This window comes from Hemitrygon akajei, chromosome 8 (genome assembly GCF_048418815.1).
Source record: "Hemitrygon akajei chromosome 8, sHemAka1.3, whole genome shotgun sequence".
In the NCBI taxonomy this organism is placed as follows: Eukaryota; Metazoa; Chordata; class Chondrichthyes; order Myliobatiformes; family Dasyatidae; genus Hemitrygon; species Hemitrygon akajei.
Window position 1 is genome coordinate 99049427 of NC_133131.1, and position 15092 is coordinate 99064518.

Below are 15092 nucleotides of genomic sequence, written 5' to 3' on the forward strand. Positions count from 1 at the left end.
TCATTTGGCAGTGAAGACATTCATAATGTATCTTTTCATTATGCAGGGGGGCATAAAGAATCAAAGGTGGTAACAATTTTTTATGCCTGCATCATCCTGGGCACACGTGCCATTGGTTCACCACCCCTGTGTGGATGGAAAGCACAAGTGATGAGTTTTCTGGCTGTCTGTTCCAGTTGGCGATTTCCTGCATGTTATTAATTCTTGTAAGCAGTTAAGTCAGGATACTTTCCTCAAGAGCATTTTGCATTACAAGAATAGAGCTTACACAGGCCATTAAATATTTGAAAGGTATCATCATCATGTGCCGTATGAGGTGGGCAGTCACGGTCTTCCATCTGTCTTTCATCTGCTCTTCCTGTGGGGAAGACCCCCTTCACGCTGTAGTTCTTTTTCTTTTTTCTATCCATGACCATTCTTGGCAATTTTTTCTACAGAAGTGGTTTGCCAGTGCCTTCTTCTGGGCAGTACTTTTACAAGACGGGTGACCCCAGCCATTAACAATACTCTTCAGAAACTGTCCGCCTGTATCAGCGGACATATAACTAGTCCTTCCGATGTACACCAGCCACTTATACGACGATCCAGCACGTGCTCCCATGGCTTCATGTGACCCTGATCGGGGGTGGGGGGGGAGCAGGGTGCTAAGCAGATGCTACACTTTGCCCAAGGGTGACCTGCAGGCTAGCGGAGGAAAAGTGCCCCTTACACTTCCTTTGGTAGAGACGTATCTCCACCCCACCACCCGACTGACATTAATATTCACTGAAGAATTTGAAGAAACCACTGGACACAACTGTGTGGAAAGCTGCATTAGCCAGCAGAAGTTGACATATTTGAATAATCCCAACAGTACTTAATTTTAACCGATTTTAACAGTCCCAGTCGCATCGTATTAGGTACATCTGTACACCTGCTCGTTAATGCAAACATCTAATCAGCCTATCATGTGGCTGAAACTCACTGCATAAAAGCACCCAGGCATGATCAGGAAGTTCAGTTGTTGTTCAGATGAAACATCAGAATGGGGAAGAAATGTGATCCAAGTGACGCTGACCGTGGAATGATTGTTGGCACAAGCATCTGATCTCCTGACACAACAGTCTCAAGAGTTTACAGAAGATGGTGCTAAAACCAAAAATCATCCAGTGAGTGGCAGTTCTGTGGGAAAAAAACACCTTCTTAATGAGAGAGATCAGAGGAGAATGGCCAGACCAACTCGAGTAGACAGGAAGGTGTCAGCAACTCAAATAACCATGTGTTATAACAGTTGCGTGCAGAACAGAATCTCCGAACACACATGTCGAACCTTGAAGTGGATGGGCTACAGCAGCAGAAGACCACAAACACACACCCTGTGGCCACTTTATTAAGTACCAAATAAAGTGGATGCTGAGTGTATGTATTTAATGAAAAATTAAAAGCAAATATTAAATATTTATGATTAAATCAACTTGACTCAGTAGTTGAACTATTATCTCAAGAGTCAGCCACCAATGAAAAAAATCTTATTTCAGATCCCAACTGTATATTCTCAGCTGATGGTACAGTGTGACATGAACAAATGTGACATTCTCAGATATACCATCTTTTGGCTGAAACATTATAAGCTTGTTATATCAACAGGAAAGTTCCTACACGATTCAATTAAGTAGGTATCCATATAACAGTCATCCTTCAACTAATAAAAAGAAAATCATGCATTGGTGTGTAACAAACACTACAAAACACTAATTGGCTGCTACAGTGCCTTATTATGTATCTGTGATATTGACTTAAAACATATTCATTGGTTCCAAACACATGAAAGCATACTGTGTGTTATTATAACCGCTTTGTCGAGCATCTGCACTCCGCCCCCCAGAACAAGCATGATCTCTCTATGGCCACCCATTCTAATTCCACTTCCCATTCCTATATGTCCATCCATGTCCTCCTCCACTGTCATGATCAGCCCACACTTAGGTTGGAGGAACCTTATATTCCGTTTGGGTAGCCTCCAACCTGATGGCATGAACATCGACTTCTCAAACTTTCAGTAATGCCTCCCCCCTTCACTATTTCACATCCCCTTTTCCCTCTCTCATGTTGTCTCCTTGCCCACCCATCACCTCCCTCTGGTACCTCCTTCACTCCCCATCATTTTTTCTTTCTTCCATGGCCTTCTGTCTCTTTCACCAATCAACTTTCTAGCTCTTTGCTTCATCCCTCCTCCAAGTTTCACCTATCGCCCAGTGTTTCTCTCTGCCCCCCCCATTTCAAATCTGCTCCTCAGTTTTTTTTTCTCCAGTCCTGCGAAGTGTCTCGGCCCAAAACATCAACTGTGTCCTTTTTCCATTGATGCTGCCTGGCCTGCTGAGTTCCTCCAGCATTTTGTGTGTTTTGCTCAGATTTCCACCATCTCCAGATTTTCTCTTGTCTGTATGTGTTAGTTCTGCCTTTGACCTTAAATCCTGATCAAAATGCCTGAGTGTTCCATAACTTGCTGACGAACATGGTACGCAAATGTTCACTATTGATTTATAGTCATACTGTTATAAAGTCATACAGCCCTTTAACCCAACCTGTCCATGTCATCCAAGTTAGGCCCAATTGTCATATCCCTCTAAACCTTCCCAATCTGTGCACCCTTGAAATGTTGTTAATGTGCCTGCCTCAACCACTCCTACTGGCAGCCCATTCCATACATGAACCACCCTTTGGTGAAAGTTGTCCCTCAGGTTCCGATTAAATCTCTGCCCTCTCACCTTAAACCTATCCTCTCCAACTCCTGATTCCCCGAGCTTGCAGAACAAGACTGCGTGCATTCACCCTGCTTATGATATTCACACCTCCTAACTCTTATGCTACAATGAAAAAGGTCCCAACCTGCTCAATCTCACACATATATTTATATTTCAATCCCAGCAATATCCTCACCAATCTCCCCTGTACTCTTTTCAGCTTAACAGCATATTTTCTATAGTAGGATGTCCAAAACTGAACTCAATATTCCAGATGTGATTTATGTGCCTGAACTCATCCCAATTCTTCTCAGTAGGTCTCTATGCAGGAGAGCCTTGTAAGCAGAAACCCCACTGCATTAGATGTGCAGCCATCAAGCACTGCAATCATAATTCATTTTATATCAGTGGGCAGAATCAGCCCAACTACAAGGTAAAATTATAGTTTTGACAGCCAGATAAGTTAATATTACCAATTTAGTTGACTGTCAAATTGTCAAAATGAAATTCCTAATATAATGAAATAACTGATATTATTTAAGTAACTTTTAAAGTATTAAATACTTTGGTCCCTTTCTCTCAAATTAAAAGGTGATGTTGAATTCCAGGGAACCGAGATCACTTAGCTCTCTGCCACCGAACTCCAAGAAGAATCCAACATCAGAAAAAGCTTGAATAACAAAACTTGAAAATGCTGGAGGAAAAAAACGACTATTCTACTACTTAAAACTAACATTTTTTTCTTCTTTCCCAATTCTGAGAAAGGGTTGGTGACCAGGACCAGTAACAGCACTTCTCTTTCCTGAAGCTTCTAGCACTTCCTGTTTTTGTTTAGAAAGGGGGAGAGGGGGAGCCGGATTTAAAAGGCAAGGACAAATAACCTTCAATCCAGTGGTTTTACGGAGAGGATGCACAAAACATCGACTGTACTTTCATCCATAGATGCTGCCTGGCCTGCTGAGTCCCTCCAGAATTTTGAGGGTGTTGCTCGATTTCCAGCATCTGCAGATTTTCTCGTTTGTTGTTGATTTACTGATAACGGGTGCAAAGTAATTATAAAAAGGCAGACTACGAACAATTTTATACCAAAAATGAAGTAAGGAACAAGAGCACAAAACCAGCAATGTGGTTTATTAACTCTAAACTTCCACTGGTTGCCGAGTCTGCAATAATATGTAGAATTCAATGTTGACCCACTATCCGGGGTATCAGCTCAATTCTTCAACACTTTAACAATTCGCTTTTAGGGACTCTGTAATTAATTTGTGATTGGAAAAAAAATCGAGAAATATGCAAAACCTAGAACAGAATGTTTCGTTTTCATTCTATAACACGCGGAACAAACTTTCCAACGAGTTGGTAGAACTATATAGGCGTATGCGTACGAGGGCCGCGGTTAATTCGGACCCAGAAGGAATCACAGAACTTAGCTGAGAAATCTTCAGTTGTAATTCCAAATCCTCACTCTTCCCAGAATAATTGCTGCAACAGAACCAAAACATTATCTACCCTTTGAGGAACTACAACTCCCTCAAAAATGACATCGAATTGCTGGCAGTAGTTTTTCCAAGCCCTTGCAGTGTGACTGTCAACCCTGAAAACACTCTATTGAGGGCGAAGACCTGTACGGACTCGAGTCCAGACCCCCCCAACACCAGGAGCATAAACGGGAGAAGAGCGCAAAGGACCAGTCGGAAGCACAGGCGCCCAGCGCCCGTTAACCCGTTCGCCGCGTGCCGTCGGCAGGGCAATGCAACTCAAACTTGCTTCGAGAGGCTGTCCGGCGGAACCTGCCACGCCTTCGGCCCCACGACGGCCAGGAACGGGTACTGGCTGTGAAAGAGCAGCGCCGAACCACCGTGAAAGGGGTTCATCAACTACGCGTTGCAAACGCGGCCTGGGCTCCAGCAACTTGCAAACTTTTCTTAAAGTATGACTGCCGCAGGGGAGAAAGTTACGGGAGGTCGAGAGTGCGTGTGCGAGAGAGAGAAGGGGGCGGGGATGATAGCTGCAGGTCACACTCACCGCGGCCGCGCCGAGCCACCCCATTCCGGCCAAAGGTCCAAGCGGCTCCGGCTGACTGGAGCAGAGCAGGGAGAGTGCAGCGGGAGGGCGGTGGCCTCCGCTCTTGCTGCCTGTCAACAGCGGTATCTTTCGGCCCAGACGCAACTGGTAGTTATAAATGGGAGGCTCCGGATCCGTTCTGCTGTGTACTCTGCCTATGCCAGGAAGTCCCCGTCCCTCACACTCGGAGCCCGAGCAGCAGCACAGCGCATTGTGGGACAGGCGACTGGTGGAAGCGGGCGAATATGATGCTCCCCAGTTATCATCGCCTCCCTCGTGGGGTTGTACATCTGCATCTTTTTGTTGACTAAATAAATCTCCTAATCCTCTCCCGCCAAACTCCCTAGTTCACTTTCTCGCTTTTAACTTTACCCTTTATCTTTTCTTCCATAGCCTTTATAAGTTTTTATTAAACAGGAATGATCCTGAGTGAGGAGTAAAGGATGTTTGTTGGCCATCTGAGTTGTCATCAGAAAGTGCTGTGGGAGGTTTCAGTCCCTAAGCGATTGTGTTAGACGGGGGATTTAAATCACTAGTGCGTGGATGGGATTATCTGCCCGAGTGTGTTTCTCCACTCAGCGATGTTGTAAAAGCTTCATGGGCTGGCTAGGTGCGGATGCTGATCTGGTCACTGATCGGATTCACAGGAGACCGCAAATGCTGGAATCTGAAGCAACACATAAAACACTAAAGGAACTCAGCAGGTCGGGCAGCATCAGCGGACGGTAGACCCGGGGAATCCGACAGCGTTGTGTGTGTTGCCCTAGCTGGGCAGCCCGATCCCTGACTTGGCTGCAGGTGCTGCAAACTGGAGCAAAAAAAAAAGTTGCTCGAGGAACTCAGCCGGTCGGGCAGCATCTGGGGAGGGAAATGGACTATCAAGATTTCGAATCAAGTCCCTGCGTCTGGTCCAAATCAAGAGTCTCGCCCCGAAACGTTGATTGTCCATTTCCTCCCACAAGTAGTGCCTAACCCGGTGAGTTCATTCAGCTGATAGTTTTTTTTTCGACCCTACCAGTAGCGATGTTAATGACGTGCATCAGAAGATATGGGGTTCGGAGAAGTTTCTGGAGCAGGTCAGGCAAGGGGCAATAACCATCGGCTTCCCCCATTTGTGGTCATTACCCCGGTCCCTATTGTATTTCAACATGGAAACCGGTCACCCCAGCAACCCCCTCCCCCAATCATACCATGTTATTGCCTCCAATATTCAATCGCAGACACTCAAGTTACTTTTAAATTTGTATCATGGCGTTAATAGACTTTGGTAGAATGTTTTATAATCTGCTTTATTTTCCCGGTATTTCCCCCAAATTCCGGAAGCATGTCATGAACATGAAGCGGTTTAGGCAAACTGACGTCTCAATCTGTATCGTGGCAACTCAAACCAACACTTCAGACCCCTCTGTTTCATGGCCCACGCCAGGGAGTCGCTGGGCAACTAACATTTTCCTTGTAAAAGTACTGTAGGTAAAATGAAACGAGCCTTATCTAGAATTATAACCGGTGTGTGTCATATGTTATTGTCTATTGTCCACTGAGAAATAATATAAATGAACTTTATATCTGGAAAATATGTCAGTGGCTCCCAAAAGGTGTTCAAACTGCCTTTATCCTGGAGTTGAATACATATCATTATCTCAACTTTTATTTATCTGCACAGTTCATTGCAATATCAGACAATTATGTTTTGAGACCATTTGGAAAAAACAACATTTAAATAATGTATGAGAGAAATTTGTGGTGCCAATGGAGGGGTGGGAATGCTGGATTTCTATTAGAATGGTTTATTTGCAAAAGCAGTGCCCTGTGTGTTTTAAAAACTATTAATAGATTCTGATCACCTTATTTGAATATGCAGACTGGATTTAAACTGACACCCAAGGAAATATTGCAACACAGGTTAGTAAATTATCAGATCTCTAAAAGGCTAATATAATGAAACGATGAAATATGTAAGGCATCAGAGATAATTTAGGTTGGAGTTAAAGATGTGAGAGGAATCAGCAAGTTTAAAGATTACTGAACCATTATGTTTTTTTTCTGGAAAATTGTGATACTTTATTTAAGATAAAAACTCAGTTGATTTAAAACTTTTTTTCCTACAATAGTGATCAAGCCATATTCCCCTTCTCTGTCCTAGGTTACCACCACATACCATATTGATCAACACTTCAAAAAATTCAAAGTATATTGATTATCTTAGAATGTAAAAATTATACAATATTGAGATTTGTTTGCTTAAAGGCAGCCACAAAGCAAGAAACCCCCGGGAACCAAATTAAAGAAGAGAATAAAGACCGACATCCAATGCACAAGAGAAAGGAAAAAATACAAATCATGCAAACAACTGAAGCGAACAACAACAGCTGGAGTAATAGCAACTCATATCCATCCTCTGTTATTTTCATAACACCACCCAGATAAAACCTTTGAGATAATTATCTTGAAATTTCTGTTTCTATGGACAGGATTGCAGTTGATCTTGAATGATGTGATGGTATTGGGTATACTGACCATGAAGTTCTAAACTCAAAAGAGGATCTTAAGCCGTATCAGATACAGATAGCTACTGGTACCTTCAATAAAGGTTGGTTATACAGTAACTGCACGCTCTTCAAAACTTGTTCACTTCTCTGTTCATCCTCCATGGCAAGTTTAACTGCAAATAACCACTATCTGAGCAGTGGGTCATTCTTCCAACCAAGGAGGATATACTTCCAGCTAACAAAGTAGTTTAAACATAGTTCATTTATTTTCAGTGATACACATTTAAATCCAGACAAAATCCTTAAAACACATTTAAAACTCACAGAGGATTTCTTTCTTATAAAAGATTTTCAAATTACAAACCACAAAGTATTTCCAAAACAGAGGTACAATCCATCTGAGCTAAAAAGACATACTCATGAGACGCAGATGAAGCAGTCATCTGTCATGGAAATCAAAAGCAGAAGAATGGATTCTAGTTCAGCCTGTGTTTCTGTCATTCTTCTTGATGTCCATGGACCATTCCTAATAAGCTTGAACTGCTTTCTTCATTTATACTGGTTCTCAGCCACTCAGGTGACTTCACACATATGTGATATTTTACATTTCAGATACCTTTTAATACAGATGGTCTGAACGCTTCTAGAGACAGAGAACTTAGATGCCCACAATTAATTCAGTGAAGCTGACTTTAGGCACCCAAACCTTCAAAAACAGATCAGCTATGTGATATGCTAAATGATAATATCAATCTGGCCGGCAAGCTTAGCCAGCATTATCTAGTTTGAAACAAGCCCGATTAATGTACACTGCACCCTTTGAGCAATAAACCCGCATTCTGTGGGGCCAGCAAGTGCTTGTTTGCAAAGCTGCCTTTTTTTAAACTTCAAACTGATTGTTGCTTGCCATTTATATTAAGAACTGAAGACGGGCTCCGTTTACAAACCACTGAATAAAAATTATTGGTTGCAAGTTTAACTTACTCAAAAACACTTTGATCTTTATAAGTGTCAGCTGCTGTGCTCAGAAAGCTCAGTTTAGCAAAGAAAAAGTCTCCTGGCCCTGGACAGTGATTATCTATCACAACGTATTCAAGTAATATATTAAAATCTCTTCCACTTCTCATGACCATCTGTTGGTTCCACTATAAAAAGACCAGAAATGTTTTGCAGCTGTTCTACAACTAGCTCCCATCTTAAAATGAAACTGATGCTACAATTTGGTTTCACTCACTCCAATCCTACAAAATTGATCATTGGCTTGAATAAACTAAAATTATGTAACTACTGGATTTCTAGTAATTATAGCCAAAATATTAACTGAAACATATTGCAGCTTATCTTGGATACCAGTAATAGATGATAATTTCAAAAAGCAAACTGCTGGAGGAGCTTAGCAGATCCAGCAAGGGTAATGGATGATATTTTTGGTTGGTTCCCTGCATTTTGATGATTCACCTTTATAATTCAAGTGCTTTCAGTTCCCTGTTCAACTTTGTTTAGCTATGTTCATTAACAAGGTGTAAAGACAATCACAATAAGTTGATTGCTTTGATCACAAAGCACAATGCTTTTACCATTGGTGAGAATTTTGTCAGATAGAAACATAAAAATCCTACAGCACAATACAGGCCCTTCGGTCCACAAAGTTGTACTGAACATGTCCCTATCTTAGAAATTACTAGGCTTACCCATAGCCCTTTATTTTTCTAAGCTCCGTGTACCTATCCAAAAGTCTCTTAAAAGACCCTATCGTATCCGCCTCCACCACCGTTGCTGGCAACCCATTCCATGCACTCACCACTCTCTGAGTAAAAAACTTACCCCTGACATCTCTGTACCTACTCCCCAGCATCTTAAACCTGTGTCCTCTAGTAGCAACCATTTCAGCCCTGGGAAAAAGCCTCTGACTATCCACATGATCAATGCCTCTCATCATCTTATACACCTCTATCAGGTCACCTCTCATCCTCCGTTGCTCCAAGGAGAAAAGGCCGAGTTCAGAATTGGAGATCTTTTTTTTTGCATAAGTCCAGGAGAAATAATTATAATGTTTTCTGAAGCATTTCAACATTGAAATCAAATAAGTTTCCATATTGTGCATTGGAACATACTGACTTAAAAAAAATAACTGTAATTTCTGAACACAATTTATGTTCTAAGTTTTTATGGTAACTTTGTTAAACTGTATAATTTCAGCCCTATTATCAAATTATTCATGGAATAATTATATATTTATGTTAGATTTTATTTCATAATGAGGAATGCTGTTAAACCAAATTGCATGGAAGTAAGTGCATCCATCATGACTGCTTGCACAATAGCCCAAACAATGCTAGGTAGAGTAGTTGGTCTCTATTCTGAGTGAACATAAAATTTACATACTCTGTATTTGCATCTCTAAATATTCTAACAACTAGAGGGTAACTGGTTTCATATATATATATAAATATGCACTTACTTGACCCTAAGTTTTTGTTTGTGTTTTCAGTATTCTAAGCACTTGAGTCTCAATCACATTAGTTTCTTTTAACTGTCTTGTAGTTTCCTGATAGCATCCTTCAGGATTTCATTGATATCCATGCCATACATATATTTTGAATAATTTGTCTAAAAGCTGCATTCATCATTCTGAATACATTGCCGAATAAGGAAAGAGGAAATAGATTTTAAATAGCTTGAGGGTGTTTCCAAGTATCAAAGTGGAAACATGAGCAGGCTTTTCAACTCTTGCATGTGCTCTGCAACCTTTGGAGGCTAGCGTGCCTCGATGACCTGGAGAGCTATGTTGGCTGGAGTCAGGGGCTTGTGCTTTGACTCTTTGTGAGGTCATCCATGCCAAACAGTTCAAAGAGTAGAGGCCAGACTAAGAATGGTCCACCAGTCCTCCAGATTACCCTAAATGTCAGCGGTGTAACAGACATTTGATGACATGCTCTGCAACTTATTAAAACCATAGCTGATATTTTATATCTGCATTGTTTTCCTATGCTGTAACAAATCAGTATTCCTTGATTCCCTTAATAGCCAAACAACCTATTAAACACATCTTGTGAATATATTCAATGGCTGAATTTTCAGAGTCTCTTAATTGATTAATTTCAATGATTTACTATCTTTTTAGTACCAAATTACTTTTAATAACTGGCCTGTGTGGACAAACCTATTTTGTTTGTCCACACAGGCCAGTTATCAAAAGTAATTTACACAGTTTTACACAGTTTACAAAAGTAATTTACACAGTTTGACAGGGTAGAAGAAAAGATACTAGCTAGGTTCTAGATATCCCAGCTAGTATCTTTTCTTCGACCCTGTCAAACTGTGTAAGAATTTTCCATGTTTCAGAGTTCACCTCTCACTCTTTTAAACTTCGGTGCAGAGGTTTTATTTTTAAAGGCTTAAAACTACAGTTATCATACATTGCCTATAAAAAGTATTCACCACCCTCGGAAGTTCTCATTTTTAATTTTCTTTTCAACATTGAATCACAGTGGATTTTACTTGTTTTTTTTATGCTGATCAAAAGAAAAGCCTCATTCACATCAAAGTGAAATCTAATTTCTACAAACTGGTCTAAATTTATGACAATTATTAAACACATAATAATTGATTGCATGATTGCTCACTTCCTCCAAGTCAGTATTTATTAATTGCACCTTTGGCAGCAATTACAGCCTTGAGACTGTGTGGATAGGTCTCTAACAGCTTTGCACATCTGGACATTGCAATTTTTCACCATTCTTCTTTACAAAATTACTCAAGCTCTGTTAGATTGCAAGGGGATTGTGAGTAAACAGCCCTTTACAGGTCCAGTTACAACTACTCAATTGGATTGAGGTCTGGACTCTGAGTTGGCCACTCCAGCACATTAACTTTGTTTTTTTAGCCATTCCTGTGTAGCTTTAGCTTTATGCTTGGGGTCATTGTCTTGCTGGAAAATAAATTCAAGTCACAGTTCTCTCGCAGACTGCATCAGGTTTTCCTCCAGGTTTTTCTTGTATCTTGCTGAATTTGTTTTACCTCTACCTTCACAAGCCTTCCTGGGCCTGCTGCAGTGAAGCATTCCCACAGTATAATGCAGCCACCACCATGCTTCATGGTAGAAATTCTGTGCTTTTGACGTGTGTAGTATTGGCTTACGCCAAACATAGCGTTTAGTCTGATGCCCAAAAAGCTGAATTTTGATTTCCATCAAACCATAGAACCTTCTTCCAGCTGACTTTAGAGTTTCTCACGTGCCTTCTGGCAAACTCCAGCTGAGATTTAATGTGTTTTTTTTTAACAGTAGCTTTCTCTTTGCCACTCTCCCATAAAGCTGCAACTGGGCAACAATCATATGCAAAGCCTCTCCCATCTCAGCCACTGAAACTTGTAAACTCCAGAGCTGTCATAGGTCTCTTGGTGGCCTCCCTCACGAGTGCCCTTCTTGAACGGTTACTCAGTTTTTGACCATGGCCTGCTCTAGACAGATTTACAGCTGTGCCATATTCTTTCCATTTCTTGTTGATTCACTTAACTGTACTCCAATGGATATTCAGTGACCTGGAAATTTTCTTGTATCCTTCTCCTGGAGGAAAACCTGATGCATTGTGCTTTCCAATAGCCTTCTCGTGGAGTTGCTTGGAGTGTTCTTTTATCATCATGTTGTAGTTTTTGCCAGGATACTGACTCAACAGCAGTTGGACCTTACAGATACAGGTGTATTTTACTACAATCAATTGAAACACTCTAACTAGTGATCTCCATTTAACTAATCATGTGACTTCTAAAAATAATTGGCTGCACCAGTGATGATTTGGTGTGTCATATTAATGGGTGTGAATACTATGTTATCAATTATTTTGTGTAATTAGTTTAGATCACTTTGTAGAGATCTGTTTTCGCTTTGACACGGAAGAGTCTTTTTTTTGTTGATCAGTGTCAAAAAAAGCCAAATTAAATCCACTATGATTCAGTGTCCATTGACTTCGGACACTTGCAAAGTGCCAATTGTGCTAACTCCAACTCCAACTCCAGCCTTGACCAACAGCATCTCCAAGCTGGGACTTTATGCACTGCTGCTGGAGCCCCCGACTCCCCTTCTCCCACCAGCACTCTGCTATCTCATCTCTCTCAGGTTCCAATGCCAGCTCTTGGGTCCTCAGAGACTCCATCTTCCTCTCACCCCACCTTCCCTGAACATCCTAACCCTCCCCTCTCCTCTGCCACTACCAACCCTCTTCCCCCCTCTAACCCAAGCTCTCATCTTTGCCAGGTCTTCACCAATCCCTCTGACCTTTCCCTCTCTGAGGCAGAAAATTCTGTTCTCAATAAGGGCCTCACTTTTGTTTCCCCACATCAGTGAGTTCCATGCCCGTCATAATGCTGAGCTTTTCTTCCGCCACCTCTGTTTCCAGTCTACTTCTTTGGCAAGGGCTCTCCATCCTGCACTGATGACCCTTTCTCTTATCTTCAATGCTCCTCCTCTTCCTGGACACCCCACCCTGGTCTGCCTGCTCTGGGTCTTTTCGTTTCTAACTGCCAACGGGACTCGACTTCACCCCTCTTCTCTCCTTCCGAATGCACCGCTCTCCACTCCTTCCGCACTAATCCTAACCTCACCATCAAACACACAGATGGGGGGGGGGCGGTGGGGGGGCTTGCTGTAGTGGTCAGACACTTCCTCTTACTTACCCCTTGAAGCGGACCCCATTAAGGAGCAGCAGGCCATGGTCTCCCACACCATCGCTGACCTTATTAACTCTGGGGAGCTCCCATCCACTGCCACCAACCTCTTAGTTCCCTCACCCTGCACCTCCCGTTTCTGCCTCCTACTCAAGATCCACAAACCTGCCTGTCCAGGTCGACAATTGTTACTGCTTATTCCTGCCCCACTGGACTTCCACTCAGTTTTATTCTCCCGGTTCAGTCCTTTCATACCTGCATCCGTGACATTTCACACACTCTTGATCTTCACAATGATTTCAAGTTCCCTGGCCCTGATCATCTTATTTTAAATATGGATGTTTCATCCTTTTACACTTCCATTCTCCACCAGAAAGACCTCAAAACTCTCCATTTCTTTCTGGACACCAGACCCAACTAGTTCCCCTCCACCACCACTCTTGTCCATCGAGCAGAATTTGTCCGCACTCTCAATAATTTCTCCTTCAAACAGAAGTTGTAGGCATGGGCACTCTCTTGGGTCCCAGCTATGCCTGCCTGTATCTAGAACATGGAACATTCTATGCCTATACTGGTATCACTCCCCAACTTTTCCTATGCTACATCGATGACTGCATTGGTCCTGCTTCCTGCACCCACATGGAGCTTGTCAACTTCATCAACTTTGCATCCAACTTCCATCCTGCCCTCAAATTTACCTGGTCCATTTCTGACACCTCCCTCCCCTTTCTCTATCTCTCCATCTCTACCTCCGGAGACAGCTTATCCATTGATGTCTATTACAAACACATTGACTCTCACAGCTACCTGGACTATACCTCTTCCCACCCTGTTACTTGTAAAAATGCCTTCCCCTTCTCTCAATTCCTCTGTCTCCACTGCATCTGCTCTCAGGATGAGGCTTTTCATCCAAAACTAAGGAGATGTCCTCCTTCTTCAAAGATAGGGGCTTCACTTCATCCACCATCAGCACTACCCTCAACCGTATCTCTTCCATTTCGCACACGTCTGCCCTCACCCCATCCTCTTACCACCCCACCAGGAATGGGGTTCCTCTTGAACTCACCTACCACCCCACCGGTCTTCATGTCCAGAAAAAGCATCTATAACTTCCACCATCTCCAATGGGTTCCTACCACCAAACACTATCTTTCACTCCCCCTGACTTTCTACTTTCCACAGAGATCACTCTCTTAACAACTCCCTTGTCCGTTCATCCCTCCCCACTGATCTCCATCCTGGCACTTACTTGCAAGCAGAACAAGTGCTACACTTGCAACTACACCTCCTCCCTCACTACCATTCAAAGCCCCAAACAGTCCTTCCAGGTGAGGCAGCACTTCACCTGTGAGTGTTGGGGTCACCTACTGCATCTGGTGCTCCTGGTGTGGCCTTCCATATTTCGGTGAAACCCGATGTTGATTGGGAGATCACTTCGCCGCGCATCTACACTCTGTCCGCCTGAACAAGCGGGATCTCCCAGTGGCCACCCATTTTAACTCCACTCCTATTCTCATTCTGACATATCAGTCCATGGCCTCCTGTACTGCCGCAATGAAGCCACATTCAGGTTGGAGTAGCAACGCCTAATATTCCATTTGGGTAGCCACCAACCTAATGGCATGAACATCAATTTCTCGAACTTGTGGTAACACCTCCCCCTTCACCTTTCCCCATTCCCATTTCCCTCTCTCACCTTATCTCCTTACCTGCCCATCACCTCACCCTTTTCTTCCTTCCATGGCCTTCTGTCCTCTCCTATCAGATTCCCCCTTTTCCAGCCCTGTATCTCTCTCACCAATCAACTTCCCAGCTCTTTACTTCACCTCTCACACCCCAACTCAGTTTCATCTAGCATCTTGTGTTTCTTCTTCCCCCACCCCCCACCTTCTTATTCTGAGTCCTCATCTGTTTTTCTCCTGTCCCAATGAAAGGTCTTGGCCTGAAACATTGACTGTACTCTTTTCCATAAGATGCTTCCTGGCCTGCTGAGTTCCTCCAGCATTTCATGTGTGTTGCTCGGATTTCCAGCATCTGCAAATTTTCTTTTGTTTGCCACTGTGATTCTATGTTGTAAAACAATAAGACATGAAAACTTCTGGGGGGGGGGGGCGTGAATTATTTTTATAAGCACTGTATATCATCACTTAGT

At 42.6% G+C, this 15092-nt stretch overlaps 1 protein-coding gene across 2 annotated transcripts in view; it reads right to left on the reverse strand.

The window, feature by feature from the left end:
• Positions 1-15092, reverse strand: part of poc1bl (POC1 centriolar protein homolog B (Chlamydomonas), like) — a 160093-nt gene that overhangs the window by 36081 nt on the left and 108920 nt on the right. Inside the window, exon 1 of one of the 2 annotated variants that reach the window (XM_073054239.1) lies at positions 4749-4945. The exons of the other annotated variant lie outside the window; for it this stretch is intronic. The gene's annotated coding sequence lies outside the window, so the exon portion shown is untranslated. Of the gene's footprint in view, positions 1-4748; positions 4946-15092 lie in introns of those variants that run through there. 2 annotated transcript variants of the gene reach the window in all.